The following is a 16,505-nucleotide window of genomic DNA, read 5'->3' as shown; positions in this document are numbered from 1 at the left end:
TGACTTCTCTGTGAAAGAAGTCTTCTTTGAACAGAAACCTTTATACCCCTTCATGTCTCTGTCATGCTTTTAATACAAATACAACTGGGGAAGATCATGGTGATTGCTGCTTCAAGCCATCGTCTAGCGTGAAATTTAATTTCTTTTTAACTACTACGTGATGTGCTAGAAAATCCAATGGTGGGGAGGAGGTGGCTGCCTTCCAGGAATATTCCATGAGTTATGCTTCACTGCTACTCCTGATCATATGTACAAGCTATTCATTACACTTGGAGAACACAAAGTACAAAAAAATCGCTCTGTTCACTTCCTTTCATTGCTTTCTATATATCTTTCTGTTGAGTCAGCTCCTAGACTTGACTCCTGGGTTGCTTCGCAGCCTTTGACTTCTGTCTTTCTTAGAAACTCAGAAGCTCCAGCTCCATTGTCACTCTCCTCATCACAGTCTGATATTTTTCTTTAGGTGAACTTCCTCCTAGTTATTTCTTTCTCTTAAAACTTAATCCATCATCTAGCTTGAACTGAAGTTCTGCAAAACAGCAGTCCCAGTTTTAAACAGTGGTTCTTAACTTTGCAGATGCTTTTGTATGAGGATTTATTTTCTAACAATATTATGAGCCATTGCTCCAAAGGAAATTAATGAGAATGTCTTCTTTGTCGCCCTGTAGAGGCAAGGCCATTGCTTCAAGAGGTCACAGTTCTTCCTATTTTTATCAAGCACCCAAATACTCAGGAATAAGCTTGTCCTATTAGTGGCATGGGAATTCTTATGACTTGCATGAAATCCATTACCAAAACTCCTTGATTAGAAATTTTAGTACCATGACAACACAAGAAAATGCATTGTGAAAGGAAACATGAAATGTAAGGTGGATTTGTCTTCTTGTCTACAGTGGCAGAGGATTAACACTAAGTACGCTTTCTTCAGCCCAACCCCGTGAGCACAATTTCTTTTCCGAAGGTCGGTAACCAGTGTAGTCACTTCTCAACCCTGGATGTCTGTAGAGAAGTGCTCCAGGAATCCTGGAAGCTCTGACATTGCCCAGGTCCTTGCAAAAGCTGCCACCAGTTCTACAGTAATGCCAGATTTTTCTTTTCCTATAATGTGAAATTCCTCTGCACAGGCAGTTCTACCATTTAATGACTCTTCACCTGTAAATAGCATATGGCTTGGAGCCAACTAAGGAAACAATTTTTCTCTTATCTGATCAGTGATGTCTTTGAGAGATTTCCTTCAAGTCCTTCAGTATTCTCCCATTACATTGGCAATCAATCACACATGTTTTGCGTCTGAGGGGAAAAAAAAGTGCTTCCATGAAGTTTCCATGCCAGTTTCTGCTCATTGCTTCTAACTCTGGACCATCATTTTATGTGCTGTGTTTTCTTTCTTCACCAGGAAGTCATAAAATTCCTGTCAAACCATTTACAAAATGACTTTTCATTCAGGCTTTGGAGCCCCTGGGCACAGGTTCCTCTCTGGATTACTGGTGCCACAGGCAGCACGGCAGTTTATCACACTCAGGCCAGTTCTTGAACAGAACTATACAGGAATTGCTCCATCAAAATTGCCTTTCTGCACATCCTTCCTTCTGCTTAGAACAGAGATGACAAATAAGACAATTCTTAAAGTTACAGCCTTTTCATATTGAGAGGTATCTAAAAATTAAGATTTAAAAAAGGACTAACAGTTAAAAACACTTTTTATTTGCAGTGTTTTCTAAATGCTGCTTAAAGTCTCAGTTCTTCCTGAATATACTAGGTCAGTAATCTTAGGCTTATCCAGCTTGCTGGTGACTCTTTCTCCCCCACCCTCCCTACAGAAGTCAACAGTTATAATAGTTGTGAATGGAAATCAAAGAATTGTTAGGATACTGCAAGTAAAGCCTCTAGCATTTGCAGGCAGGACTGAACTTCCTTCTCATTCTCCTTATATGCAGAGCAACAACAGAGAAACTCCCTGCTAGAATGAAACACTTCTCAGTGGAGGTGCTTCCTAGAATGATACTTATATAGTTTACAAAAATCGAAATCAGATTTGGGACTGGTATGTTATTGAACTGCTGTAAGTTAATTATTGAGTTACAGGCAAAATCGTGGGTGTTAGCCAGTGCAAATGTATTAGGAACACTTTTTTTGCCTACAGCTGGTCTAAATTCAGTCCTGAGCTTAAGCTGATCAATGTGGATTATAATAATTCACAAAAGGAGAAAGTAGCTCATGATAAGGTCTGCAGGATGCCTGTTACAAGACAGCTTGTGAAGCTAGTAGTTCCCCAACCCATGCAGTACCACATAGTAGAATACTAATGCTTGTTATGTGCAGCCTTCTAGCTGTAATAAATCTCACTTTTTTTTCTTTTTTGGGGGGTAACAGCATATCAGAGTGATCTTAACTGGGAGAACTTTCCATAGGTCCTGACTGTATGGAAAGGATATATGTTGGGCCAGATTCTGTATCCTGAATCATGCTGACCGTCATATTGTGAAAAGTTCTGGAGGTTTAAAAGGGCCTACTGAATTAGTACACCATTACACAGTGTAGGGGGGTAGCACTTATTCACCCTTTTGTGAATAGAAATCTGTATGTTTTTTGTAAAATCTTGAAAAGCCCAAGGACTTAATCTTTTTCTGTTCCAAATTTGAAAGTTTCTATGCACTTCCTATGCACTAAGTACTCTTGTCTTCTCCTGTATTAATTACCACTGTTACTAAAAATCAAATGTGCTACCCCAGTTTTGAAAGACCTATTTCATCCATGAGGGTTATTCGCATTATGGAACTTCCATATTTGAGCTCCTTGTAGTATTAATAAAGGATAAGATCCTAATCTAAGTGTTCTTAGTCATGTCCTGGAGAAGCCTTCCCCTTCAGTTTTTATGTAGAGAGCCAAAGGTTCCTGAAGTGGACACCTACCTTAGGTGCCTGTATCCATGGCACAGAGTGCCTGCATTATTATCATTAAACTGTTAAGGGCTATCACTTTAACCATGGAAATACAACTTTCCAAACATCAAGAGTTTTTAAGCAATGGCTTAAATGACAGGGATTGTGGAAACTTCTGTTCTGCAAATCTTGGGCTCCAACTACTATTTTCCAGTTGTTTATTTTTCCTGCATTAGCTCTAGTTTGCCTTTTCCCAGCCCCAGTCCCTGCTCTCTCATGATATACAGAATTCATTTTACCATCTTCACTATGCCAATATGGTAAACCAAAGGAAATTTTTGGAAAAGTGATGCGGAATACAAAAATGCTTGTATACAATAAAGTTGTCAAACTTCTATTCATTAAAAAATAGTCTGATCTTCCAGAGACGATTGAAGAATGTGGTGTGCTTGCTGACAGCAGATTTGAGTAAATGCTCATTTTACAGCATAAATTCCAAATGGCATGATTGCTGCAGCTTCCCTGTCTACTGAGATTTCATATATTGTTTGAAGTGATATCTGTCAAAAATGTACTGGACTAATGTACGAGCCTCACTGGGGTGCAGAGTGTAACCCTGATGTCCTGAACATAGCCTAAACTCTTACTAAATATTGTCCTTCACAGGCAAACATATGTTTACTAGAAGTGTAAGTATGCTTCATTTATTAGGCATCTGTTGAGGTCAATAGAAGTGTTGTTATTTACTAGGAGTGGAATTGGTCCCATAAAAATTGTCTATCATATCCGGATGTAAATCCAGCTCATCAACATTTATCTCTGAATATACTGCTCAGAAATAGGCTGGCTTCCTACTTTTTCTTGCTGATCGTAGGCCTGGCCAAAAGTAAAGAAATTGTCACCACAGAATTTCACTGAAAGTTTAGGCTGTTCTAATCTGAAAACTAGAAACCATGTTTGAAGCTAGTGGAAAAGGTCAAGCTTGAATATATTAAATATCAGCCTAGTCTCCTGAGGTACATTAAAATGTCACTATTTTACATATGATTGCTAGTAACAAATAGAATAGCTTATATAAATGTCTCTAATTAAATTACACTACCTTAACACTGTATTGCATTGGAAATAAATAATCTAAATAAATGTCTTTTTTAACCATTGTGCAGCATGGATGGTGAATTTAAGAGATGCTGTTTCATGACCAGTCTTTCAGTTCCCCACCACTTCGTATGTTCATTTGTCCCATACAAAAGGGCATGGGAGAGGGCCACGGGTTGTTGTTGTGAAGGAAGGAGGAGAAGGAGAAGGACAATTTGTGGCTGGTGAGATGGGTCTTGGGAGAATTGACCTTTATATGATTTCTGCAGTGATGAGTCATGCTACCTCCATTACTCACATCCTCAAGATTATGCCCTGCAAACACTAATACACCCACCATGTGATTCTTCTCAGTAAAGCTACCAGTGTGAAAGTCTTTACAGAAGGAGACCTATAATCAAGAACTGTATATTAATGTGCATCTTTATCTTCTCCAAATGTTTCTGTTTAGTTAAAACAGCAAAACTGTGTTCCTATGTTCCTCTTTGTAATATCTAGTCCTTTAAAACTTTACTGAGGAAAAAATGGCAAAATAAAAATTTTGCTTGAGCAAGGAAGAGTAAGGGCTACAGAATGTGATTCCTGTATCAGGGGAAAAAATAGGCATAGGAGGATACTGTTTTTAAAGTCAGTCAGTAAAACATGAATCTAAAACATATTTAGCTGATATGGGTTTAGTTTAATATAACTCCTGGGTTTTCTACAAGAAAACCATTTTCTGTCCACATAGACTTGGCTACTGTAACTTGTTTGTAAAATAACCAGAAACTTCATCTGAAACCACAAAATCCAGACACAAAGAAAGACACGGAGAACTTTCACAATGTGGGAAGGGGGGTGATGCAATTTCTGACTGCCTGAAGCAACATGGGAATGTAGCAGAGACTTCAAAATGACTAACTTCTATTTCATACAGGATACTTTCAATAAGCCACTTTGCACTGGGTACCATACCTTTTTGTATGGTTTACATTAGAATGTTATTCTTTTCTCCCTGTTAATACTCAGAGTCTAGGTAATAATATCAAATATTATCGATAAAGAACTGATCAAAATTCGCCATGTTCATAATTTAATGGTAGAAGAGTTCTCATGAGTGAATAAACATCATATGGGTAAAACAATGAGCTACTGGAGGCTGTATCCACATCTGCTTTCACGTGTGACTTCTTCTAACATGACTAGGCTGAGGGATAACAAGACTTACCTGCCTATCCCATATTTTGAGTAAGTTAAACAGAGAAAAGTCTTACTTGTGAAGTCTTCACATTAGTGAAGCCTAGGTGATCACTGGTGGATTTAAGTGATGAGAGAACTAATTCTGATTGAGACCACTGATTTATTACTATAATTTTTCAGACATCATTGTGGATCCTATTAAATGCAAAGTTTATGCATATAAGGTTATGATGTTTCTGAACAGATTCCCAAGAAACAAAGCATCATCGGAACTTCACTGACAGCAGTCAAGCTACAGCATCACCAACTGAGATATCTATTGTTTCATTGCTCTGCTAATCAGTTTTCCAAATATGTCATCAAAGCCAGGATGGGAAACAAAGAATTCCTTATCCGGAATAAGATTTACAACGAAAAGTATCTTTTGGTCCTTTGTTGCATCTAGATAGCCAGACAACAGCAGGGTTAATGTTTTCTTTCTTTCCCATTTGCACTTAACTGGAAGGTGATAGCTCTTTCTTTGCCTGAACTACATCTGTGTGTGTGTATAACACGGACACTTACTGCCTTGTTCATTCACAAAAACCTGCTGCTGCTCAGCAGCCCTCAAAAGGGGCTACATGTTAAATGCACATATTTTAATCTAGATTTGTCCCCTGGCTGAACTGTGTGAATACAAACTTGTACATAGGTAAGGGTTTTTGGAAAGCCTGAAAGGACGGTGGGAGGAGGGAAGCTGAGGTCTTTCAATAATGTTTACCTTGCCTGCAAAATACATGAACTGATCATGGGTACAGCTGTGCCCACAGTGTCTTGGGACAAGCACACTTAGCATCAGGAAGACAAGGCGGTCTCAGATCCTGAAAATGGCAGTGGCAGAGGGGATGAGAACCTCGAGCACGAGACCAGGGAGCCTTGCGGATGGGACCCTTATGCATCCGTCACCCACAGTTTCTTCAATTAGGTGTCCATTCTGCTTGGGAGAACACATGTACTCCTTCACAGAGAACTAGTGAAGCTGCATTCCCCCTCCTTCCTGCCAGACACGCATGCATATGTGAACTCTTCCGCACACACACACATGTGCCCATGCACACACACATCCATGTCTGCTTTGTTCGTGTCCTACCATACAAAACTTATTTTCTCATAAGCTGCATCAATGGCTTTTTGGCATAGCTTTTGTAAGTACCTCTTTTTGGAAAAAGGGTTCCCCATGGCTCATGTAAATGTCTACAAATGCTGAATGCTAAACTCCTCGTAGCTTAAGCAGAGCCTCACCTATAAGCACAGCCTTTGGGCTATTCTCTGAGGTCCCTGCTTTGGGATCCTGTGAAGCAACCTGGCATAGAGGTTTTTGTCACGTCATTTCCTCCCCATAAGAAAAAAAAAAGTTTAGACAAAACAACACTACATGCCTCACCTCCCTCCTATACTTAGGCATTCTTGGGGAAGGTTAAGACTTTCCTAAAAGGCCCAGGCTCATCCCCTATAAATACGGCATCACAAGTAAACAAAAACTGTAAACTAGAATCCCCTATATTACCAGTCTTCTCTATGCACATTTTGCTTTTTCCATTACCAGCCTTGAATGTACAATAAGGAACAACAGGTAGGTCCCTGTCTGTGCACTCGTACGGGAGGTGACCCATGCAGTGAGCCGGGTGCATTCTCTGAGCCTCAGTGGGCACCTCTGACCCCTGTGATACCGGGATCCAGTCCGATGAAAGCTGCCACTTCTGCTGCTGTTTAATGGGATAGGACTTGCAATCTGTTCGCTTCCTGTTACCTCTCTCAGTGTTTGCTTCCATAACCTGTTTTTATCATCCTAATGAGAGTCATGTTACTTAACTAAAGCTTGTTTCCACACATACTCTTTCACAGGAGGACAAGGCCCTCTGGGACCCTCATGGACATGCATCTGTGAGGCAGGGAAATGCTAACTGCCCATCATGAGGTGGTAGGGCACAGTTACCCCCTGAGTGACAGTTTTTGGTCTTTTTTGGGAGATGGAAAATGGGCGGACAGCTTGGTATGGACCTAGTGCTGTGGTGAAGGAAGGGAAATAGAGGCCTGTCCTCTGGGAACTGCTGGGCAGGACAGGAATTGTAGCTTCCAGTTTACTGGTAGAGGGAGATGTGCAGACAGCTTTGCATTTATCTGACAAGTTAATGGTTTCGAGGAGTGAGCATGAGGCAGGGAGGCAGGCTGCCAGCGAGACTTGGCCATGGACGAGATCTCTGAGGTGGAGAGAAACTTGAATGAAAAGTTAAGGCAGGAGGGTGTGTGCTGTTGCTGGAGGGCTGAGCAGACCCTATGTCACACACCGCGTGCGTGGGGATTTGCTTGCCGAAGACCAAGGAGGAGTGTAAGCTGGCCTCCCACCTTCCTAGGCTTTCTCAAGCTGCCTTCTGCCGCGGCTTGGCCTGGGGAGCGGCGGCCTCCCAGGGTGACCTTCAGCAGGGGGCAGGGAAGCTGGGCAAGGGCAGGGAGCGCAGAGCCCTCCCCGGCTGAGGGGAAGGAATGTGCTTGCTGTGGGCTCTGGGAGCAGCAGCCCCAGCGCTCGGAGGAGTGTGCGGGAAAAGCAAAGGGGCTGTCGCTCTGGCTGTGAGCTCTGTAAGATGCATATCATTAGCCAAGAAAGGAGAGAGGGAAGGGGCAGTGTGGCTGTGAGTGGGAAATGCCAGCAGCAGTCACAACTCAGGAAGCGAGATGGGGGAGTCCTTGTCTGCCTGCTGAGGGCTGCCCAGCTATCTGGCAAAGCTACCAGGAAAGGGGAAAAAGTGCATGTGTGCACACAAGTTATATATGCATGATGTAGGCTAGCTTTGCCCAAGATAGTTGGTATATTAAGTGGCAGTGGGAGTGAAGGAATTAAATGTCCAAATGGTAAGGAAAGCAGAAGGGTAAGAAAATCTCCCTGTCCTCTTTTGCCTGTGACAGTACAGGTGCAGGATGGCACCAAGAGATGTGAATATGATTCCTTAGTCTTAGCACTGAAGTGGGAAAGGCATTGAATTTACTTTGCTAAGCACAGCCCCCTTGCCCCAGGCAGTTCACTCTGGGACATGCGCCATGGTCACAGGCCTTGGCAGTCAGGGAACAGATGGCACCCTGGAAATGCGCGTGGTCCTGGGTGTCCTGGCTGCTTGCCACGGACATGGGGGGGCTGGCCATGGATGGTGAGCCACTGCCCTCTCTGTTCAGCTGGCTGAAAAGCCTCTCCTGCATCCTTGTGGAGGTAATGCGGGAGGGCATAGTGGGTACCCATAATTTTGATGGTATCTGGAACATTACAACCTTACCTGTTGACAAGAGGGAGGCCTGCCAGGTTTTGGTAGAGAGACACCTGATCAGTGTGGAAAAGGCATGGTCAGACTGTGCATGAGCACTGCTGTAGTCAGGGTAAGGCCTCCTGCCCCAGCCACACAGGAGGTGTGCACCACCTCCCGCAGTGTAGATAGGGACCTGAAAACTATGTAAGGTCCTGTCCCTTCTTACAAAGAAGCTATCAGTATCTCACTGATGCTGAGATCCAATTTATGGAAAACATGAGCATCATGAGACCATCCATTGAAGCCTGAGGAGATGTTCATAAACCTTCCTCAGTGGTTCATGAAGCCCTGACAAAAACAGAAGACACAGTAACAGCATGCTAGCACAGTCTGGGAATCCACAGAGGTCCAAGTCCTGAATAATTTCATCCATATCACTTAGGTACAACCCGTGAACAAAGAACATTTGGAGAATGGTTCCAGAGGTCTTGAACACTAGCACCTTGTCTCTGCCAGGCTTGCCTGCCCAGTTGTTAGTCACTCACCATTATGGATCAGGTGTTGCATGGCAGCATGTTGTCATGGGCTCACTTGAGTGTGTGGGTTCATGGAAGTCTGTGTAAGGGCTGTGAAGGACACCAGCTCCTGGCTTTGGTAGCGCTTCTCCACACTTGGAAGTCATGCACTCACTGCTGGTCATCCCATTTCCCAAAGGCAGAGTGGTCCCACCAGCCTGAAATTGACTGCTGGAAACAGCAGTCACTGCAGCCAGGGTTCGCAAAAGTCATTCTGTCTCATCTTTTCATATGGAAAAAGACGTGCAGGAGGATGGGCAGCAATTTGTTCAAGGTGTCCATCTGGGCGTTGCCTTGCAGTTGCAGGATTTAGTCTATTATTCCCTTGCAACGCCTTCTAGTGCATGTTATCTGAAGTGCCAGGGAAGAGAGAGACCTTTGGGTAACTCGTGGCAACACTTGTACAGAAGTGGCACGAACAGGGCCACAGAGAAAGGGCTGCTGCATCTGAGCTCTGGTGTGGGTGGTGGTTATCTGGGCGCTGATGGAAGGACAAGGTGGCGACTCCCGACGGTCTGCAGGACAGCTTCACTTCAGAAAGCTTCAAACCACGTGGGTAATGGGAGAGGCGAGGTGCCAAATACAATCGGCAGTAAACTCCCCAAACCACGCATTTTTTAAATAAAGGGAGCCTCAGCACGGGTTACCCCAAGCCACCGGCCTGCGCTGCTGTTCCAAGGGCCTTGCGGCTCGCCCCAGGAGCCGCCGGCTCCCCCTCTGCGCCGGGATGCCCTTGCGCGGCTGCTCCCCGCGCAGCGGCGGCGGTGCGGTGCGCGAGGCCCGGCGCGGCGGCAGCAGCAGCGAAGAGGCGGCCGCAGCTCCGTTTCGGACACGTGCGGCCGGGGCCGGGCTGGGCCGGGCCCGGGGGCGGCTCCGCTCCCCCGCGGGGGCAGGCGGCGGCGCCCCCCGCGGGCGGGCCGGGGCCGGGCGCGGTGCCGGGCGGGGCGGGCGCGGGGCGGGCCCCGCTGGCGGCGCGGGGCCGGGGCGCCGGCGAGCGCGGAGGGGCAGAGCGGCGCCGCAGCGAGCTGCAGCCCCGGGCGAGAAGGGCGCCGCGGCGGACGGAGGGCTGGGCTGGCGGGTCGGCAGGTGAGCGGCGCGGGCCGGGCCGGGCGGGCGCCCCGGGGAGCGGCGGCCGCGCGGCCCCGGCGGGGCTTCAGCCCGCGCTGCGCTGCGCTCGGCGCGGCCAGGGCCGGGGCCGGGGCCGGGGCCGGGGCCGGGGCCGGGGCCGGGGGAGGCCGCTCGGGCGTCGGCGGGGCGAGCGCGGGGGGCCGGGAGCGGCCGGGCCCGGCAGGTGCAGCCGTCGGGGGACGGAGCCGTGGCGGTCTGCAGCAGTCGGTCTTCCGTAGTGACATGTGTCACCGCCGACAGTAAGTCAGTGCGAGCTCCTCTGCGCAGCGAGCTGGGAGTGGAGCGGGTCCCTGGTGTGCTTTTCTGCAGTACGGCTTGTGCGTGTGCATGCAGATCATGCTGGCTTGAGGTCCTGGCTGGTTTTATTGGCACGAGATGAAATGGTTTATATTACGTTACATCCTCCTATAAGGTACAAAAATCTGCTTTCTTTTAGCACCATGGGTGAAATGAGTTACCGACTCTGTGTATATAACTTCCATAGCATGGGAGCTCAGACATTACAGTAATGACTAAAATAGAAATGTGCACAATTAGTGCAATTATACTTGTTTCTGTAGTTCTGCGAACTACCTGGGAAGAAAGGTTTCCTCTGCTGGCCACTTCTGTTTCCTACTGCTTAGTTATGTAATGCTTAGGTGTACGTAGTACTCACCATGCTGGAGGGATTTGCGCTCTGACTGAGGGATTTCAGAAACTGGAAAACCAATCAACTGGTTGGTCTCAAAGCCTTTCAGCCTTCAGGACACTGAGAAGACATTGAGTTTTGGGGTTTATTAGACTTAGTTAATAAATTTACTTGGAAGTTTTCTCCAAGCCTTTTTGATTGTGGTGGTGCTTAGTATATGTCTCTCAAACTATATATTCAAACATATAATACTGAATGAAAAAATGGTTCTAATATATGTATTTGAAGCACACTGAAAATTTGCCTAAATTTCTTATGAAATATAGTTTCCAAGCATGAAGACTCTGATAGGATATGACTTTGTAAAGATAAGTGCAAGTGTGATGTGTGTAATAATAATAAACTTCATAAGTACAAGGTGGGGTGAACTTCTGGCAAAGTGGCAGTTCTGCAAAAGGAAGGTCAAAAAGTTATGGCCACAAACTGAACAGGGATCAGTAAAAAATCCACACAATTTTTTAATGCATATATATGCATGGATAGTATATGCATACTATATGCATCTATGCCTATCCCATATCTATATGCATACATATGTAAACATAAAAAAATTAAGACAAACATCACTGTGGGATGTATAACAGCACTGTAGCAGAAGATGTGCGATGTCATCTAATGCTAGTTATGACCTGAGGGTCTGTATCTGGTGTCAGTGCTGCATGTCATTTTGGACACCACAGCTCCAGCAGAATTTTAGCCAATTAGGCAGGGTCAGGGGGAGAGTAACAAAGGTGGTCAGAGGGCTAGAAAACATAATTATAAGAAAGAGTGAAAGAACTGGATTTTTATAGTGTAGGGATTCAAAGAGTGATGAGAGACGTGGTCACAATCTTCAGATACATAACTGGCTGCAGCAGAGTGGAGGGAAATAAAATATTCTCCAGGTCCCCTGGAGTTGCAGCAAGAAACAGCATGCTAAACCGCAACACGAGAGATTAGATTAAATGTTAGGAAAAGTTCTCTTTATGAGTAATTAAGCATTGGAATTGGTTGTCTAGGTAGGAATTTCCATCATTGGAGCCCTTTAAGAACAGGTTGTAACTAACATTTGCCAGAAATGCTTAAGGCAAAGGTGACCGTGTGCTCTGGTTGTGACCGAGACTACATGGCCTCTCCAGCTCCCTTAGAGACTCCCTGGGCTGCGGAGGCTACCAGAAGGCCAGCCTATGAACTCAGGCTCTTGATAACTGTCGTGTATTTCAGAAAGGCAGCTTTATAAGGTAAATACTGCTCCATCTTCCATGTATTGTCTTTCATTACCTAACTTTTATACTAGATTTTGTGATTTATTTTTTTCTTCTCCTCAAACTACATTTCCAGTGGAGGTCTCAGAATGATCCATGAAGGTAGATGATTAGTTAAAGAACATCTTGGTTTGGTACCATCATAACCAGTAAATTGTCTTCTTGGTAAATGTTAAGAAATTTGAACTAAATTCAAAAGTACAGTTTTGTAAACTATCACGTTGCTCTTTTGTGGTCCACAATGATGCAGCTATGATTCGGGTGTTGTGTATGGCAAAACTTGACTAGTAGGGTTTAACTTACCTCTACTTAGCTATGATCATCATCTTTGAACTTATTTCTCTTATATTTCAGTTCTTAAATTTACTTTGAAAAGTGTAGTTTATCCTGCTGAATTAAACACATTTTTTGCCCAGGCCAGTATTTCCTTTCCAACAGTGTCCCTAAATGAATGATTCAGAAGCGGCTTCACTGAGCAATGGTGGAAATAGCTAGCTGGAATGAGACTTCTGGGGCTGGTTTTGCCCTTTACTTCCGTTACTTAGAGGGTCTCTCTCTGATTGCTTTTCACCATAGCTGTGCACATCGTGTCAGGGCATCGCGGGGGCAGCGGACCCCGAGGGAGCAGGATCCTGGGGGGACCCACTGCCGTGGGGCCGGGGCTGGGGACAGGCAGGGCTGGGGGGGCTTTGGGGCCCTGGAACATGTAAAGCTTCGCTGACATAAATTGCGAACTGAAAACAAAATCCATCCATGAGCACAGTATGCAAATACTGTGGGAAGGGTGAGCCTGCAGAGCCTGAACAGCGAGTTTTGCCATCTGCCCCAGGGCGTGAATTGCAAAGGGTGATCCTAGAGAGTTTGTTTTCACTTGTTACACAAAATAAGGAGGCCTCTAGACGTGCTTTTTGTAACGGGGACCTGTGGTCCAGCGCCTAGTCCTTCCCAGAGTGTCCTCAGCTTGCCCGCGCCATGGTGTGCAGGTCATGCCGCTCTCCGCGTCCTCCGCCGGTGCGAATCCCGCGCACCTCCCTCGCCACGCGGTGCTGTCCGCCCCGGGCAGCAGCACTGGCCGTGCCTTGCTCTGCGCCTTGCAGAGGGCTTCGCCGACCAGGGCCTGTTCCTAAGCGGCCATATCCACCAGTCCAGAGTAAAATTTAGGGATGGGCAGAAAATTGTTAAGGAGATTGTTAAAATGGGACAATATTGCTTTGTTAAGTAAAAAAAATCAAAGCTTAGTATTTATTTCCTGCTTTTGTCCATGACTGGAAAAATAGGCTGAGCACTGGTAGGCTTCTGTGTGGCTTCACTGAGAAGAGGGCTGACCCTGGAGAAAAACAGTGTATGGTAGTGGGAAGACTTAGACCAGCAGGAGCATGGACTAAATGCCCTGACAAGCTTTTTCCTCTCTCTAATTTCTATGGTACCATGAGAATCACAAAAGAAATTTTTCTAAGTTGCCATTAATCTGCACAGACATTATTTTAAAACAGTGCTGACTGATTTAGCTTTCCAGGGTAGATGTCAGGCACACTGTTGGTGACTAATAGCAGATTTAAACCAAGGAGATGAGCAGTGTTGATGGTACTGGCTAATAGTATGAATGGAAATAAGAGTACAAAGTAAATACATGTCAGTCTTTTGGAATTTTATGTGATTTAAATAATTTCAATGTTGGATCGAGTGATTGATCTTTTTATCAGTGTGTTTTATGCTGTAATAAAACAGGATTTAAGCAGAGAGAGGTTAATAGCTGCTCTAAGTAAAACAGATAGACATTGGAAAGGGATACATTCTCTATAACTAAGAACATGCACAAATTGCAGGGAAGTTTGTTTGAACTTGATGTGGTGAAAAATAAAACTATCCACGCCAGTGAGTGATTTAAATTTTCCTTGAATTCCCTGTCAGTTCAAAGTAATGCTTTAAAGAGTACTGCATTAGCACATAGGAAATCTAAATTTCCTCCTTGCGCATTAGTACTTTATGACCCCTTTATAATTCAGACTTGTATATTCCAAGATTTTTCTCTCTCCCATGATTAGTTCTAGTAGCTTGGTTAGAAGTTCTGGTTTGAGGCAGGAGACACTGTACTAATAACAAAGATGGGGAAGCTGAAGGCTTCTTAGCGATGTGGACAGAAGTAAATGTTGATGTGGCAAAATGAGTGGACTCTGGAGATGGCGGGGGAAGATAAGGATGGGCTGGGAGAAATCGCTGCTGTGCTAGAGCAGGAGGGCTTGGGAAGCGGCTGGCAGGGCCACTGGGCTATCGGTGTGGGACTGGCAGGACAGGGGTCTTCTGGGAGCTGAGAGGGGACAGAGGCATTAGGAGGGCTTGGTACATTTTTAGGACAGAGAGGGTTTGGGGGAGCTTTGTGTGACAGCAGCATCTCTCCTGTTCCTTCGCACTTTTCATCCAGACCAGCTTTCCTCATCATCTTCTCCCCTGCTGCCCCACATTATGGGTCCCTCTTGTCACCTCTGCAGCCATCCACCTTTTCTCAAGCTATCAGTTTTTCTTCCCTCTCCTCTGGCCCCTACAAACTCTCTTGCCTCTCCTAGGCTTTGGGGAAAGGGCTGGGTCTGACTGTCACTCATTCTGGCTATGGGGAAGATGGTAAAGGAGGTATGAAAAAAGGTAACGGGACTATACAGGGGCAAAGACAGCACTTCAGTAACCTGGAAGAGGAAGATTTGCTTTTCTTGCTGCCATGAGTGACGTGGGAGAGGCGTGTGGGAGAGACGTATGGGAGAGGGGTAGGGCAGTTCCTGCAGCTGCCGTGGGGGACACTGATGTCTCTTCAGTGCTGGTGGCCGAGCTGGGGACTGTGTAAATAGGAGGTGCTAATCAGTGGTGTGCGATGTCGATCTCCCGTCCCCGTCTTCTTCGGTGTAGGTAAAATCTGCCAGTTGTAGTGGACTACATCCTTATCTGCGTGCGTGTCTGTGTATGGCTACAGAAGACCCTGAACAAAGAAGTGGTCCTTGGGGTTTTGTATGTTTTAATGTGAAAGTTAAGATTTTCTGGGATGGCTTTGAGTGTGTCTTTCCAAACATGGAATATCCATAGCTGAAGGGCCTGTAGCATACTGCATATTTCCTGGTGTAACAAAACTTGACTTTTGGGATTTTTGAAATGATTTATCTGTGGAACGTGCTAGAAATACATGTTTATCCAATCTGTCTTTGAAAGGGGGAGATTCAGTAGCTGGAACGAAGAGTGTCCCAAGTTTTGTGGTTGGAGTGTGCTTTAGCACTGATATTTGCTTAGCTTAGAACATTTGTGTATATTTTAAAGATCATTTACTATGCCCAAAGCTCTGTCTTTTTTATATTTTTTCCAGCTTTTCAAATGTACAGTGTTGACCGCATTATCCAAACTCTTGTAACTCTTCTCCCCTTTCTTTTGTGTAAACCTATGTAGCTGTGGTGATGATAAAACATGTTCCAGCTTGTCTGAACTCATTTATATCCTACATCAACAGAAACTTGAAAAAAACCCTTAGCTCTAGTTTGAGAGTAAGCCAGCAATTTTTAAAACATGCCTTCTTGTGTTTTCCAAAATATTTTATAACAATCTGTACTTTCTTCATGAAGTAGAGTTGATGATTTCCAAAAGTTTTATCTTTAGTCATAACTGTGGCAGCATTTTTGCTTTGTATTTTTTGAGCCCATGTAGAAAGGTGATTTGAAGGCATTATAGAAGAGGAGTGCTGCAGTTGCTATAATAGCAGAAGTACCTGTGAGCTCCATCCTGAGCAGACACTTGGCAAGTCTTTGTTACCAAGAATACCTTGTGCTTCTGTTGATCTCAGTAGATACTGCAATTTTCACTGCATTAGTTCCCTAATTCCAAAACAGCTGGCAGTGTCTGATGTGGAGAGGTCAAGATAACATTTCATAGTTTTAACAACAGTAGGATTTATTAAAATATCAAATTCTTGAGCTCAGTTTAAAATCTTGCAGCGTAACCCTTGCCTTGCTGCTGTGCAAGCCCATGCAAATTTTTGCTGTGCTGGCAGGAGAGCTGTCAGGGAGGGACCATCCAACCCCACCGTGATTAGGGTAGGCTAATAGTGTAATGCGTGCATTTAAAGGCAGGTGTAGAAGTGGTACTTTAATTGTTTTTCTCAAACACTTCAAAGGTTCAAATTATAGGTACAATTAGTAAATTACCTGCTGCCTTGAGTGTCCCAAGTCTAATCATTTCTTTTCTTGAGTCTTTTAAACACAGCTGCCTTGGGATCTTCTGAATGGCTCCCTCGGAGGTCTGGCCTGGATAGTCTCTGTTTGAAAGAGATCTAAGCAAGGCTGTTTACATAAATGTTTCTTTCTTTAATTGCAGCTCTCTTCTACCAATTCAGCATGTTTATACTTAATTGCACTTGGGATTTGACCCTGGTTTCCCACTATTCCCCCTCTCCTCATCGCAAG

At 44.9% G+C, this 16,505-nt stretch overlaps 1 protein-coding gene across 2 annotated transcripts in view; it reads left to right on the top strand.

The window, feature by feature from the left end:
* Nucleotides 1-9,943: 9,943 nt before the first annotated feature.
* COL21A1 (collagen type XXI alpha 1 chain) overlaps nucleotides 9,944-16,505 on the top strand; it is a 111,145-nt gene continuing 104,583 nt past the window's right edge. Inside the window, exon 1 of one of the 2 annotated variants that reach the window (XM_064508590.1) lies at nucleotides 9,944-10,095. The gene's annotated coding sequence lies outside the window, so the exon portion shown is untranslated. Of the gene's footprint in view, nucleotides 10,096-10,356; nucleotides 10,377-16,505 lie in introns of those variants that run through there. The other variant, XM_064508592.1, reaches the window with a different exon arrangement.

This window comes from Dromaius novaehollandiae, chromosome 3 (assembly GCF_036370855.1).
Source record: "Dromaius novaehollandiae isolate bDroNov1 chromosome 3, bDroNov1.hap1, whole genome shotgun sequence".
In the NCBI taxonomy this organism is placed as follows: domain Eukaryota; kingdom Metazoa; phylum Chordata; class Aves; order Casuariiformes; family Dromaiidae; genus Dromaius; species Dromaius novaehollandiae.
Note: the sequence above shows the minus strand (reverse complement) of the source record. Positions and strands in the feature narration are given on the sequence as shown.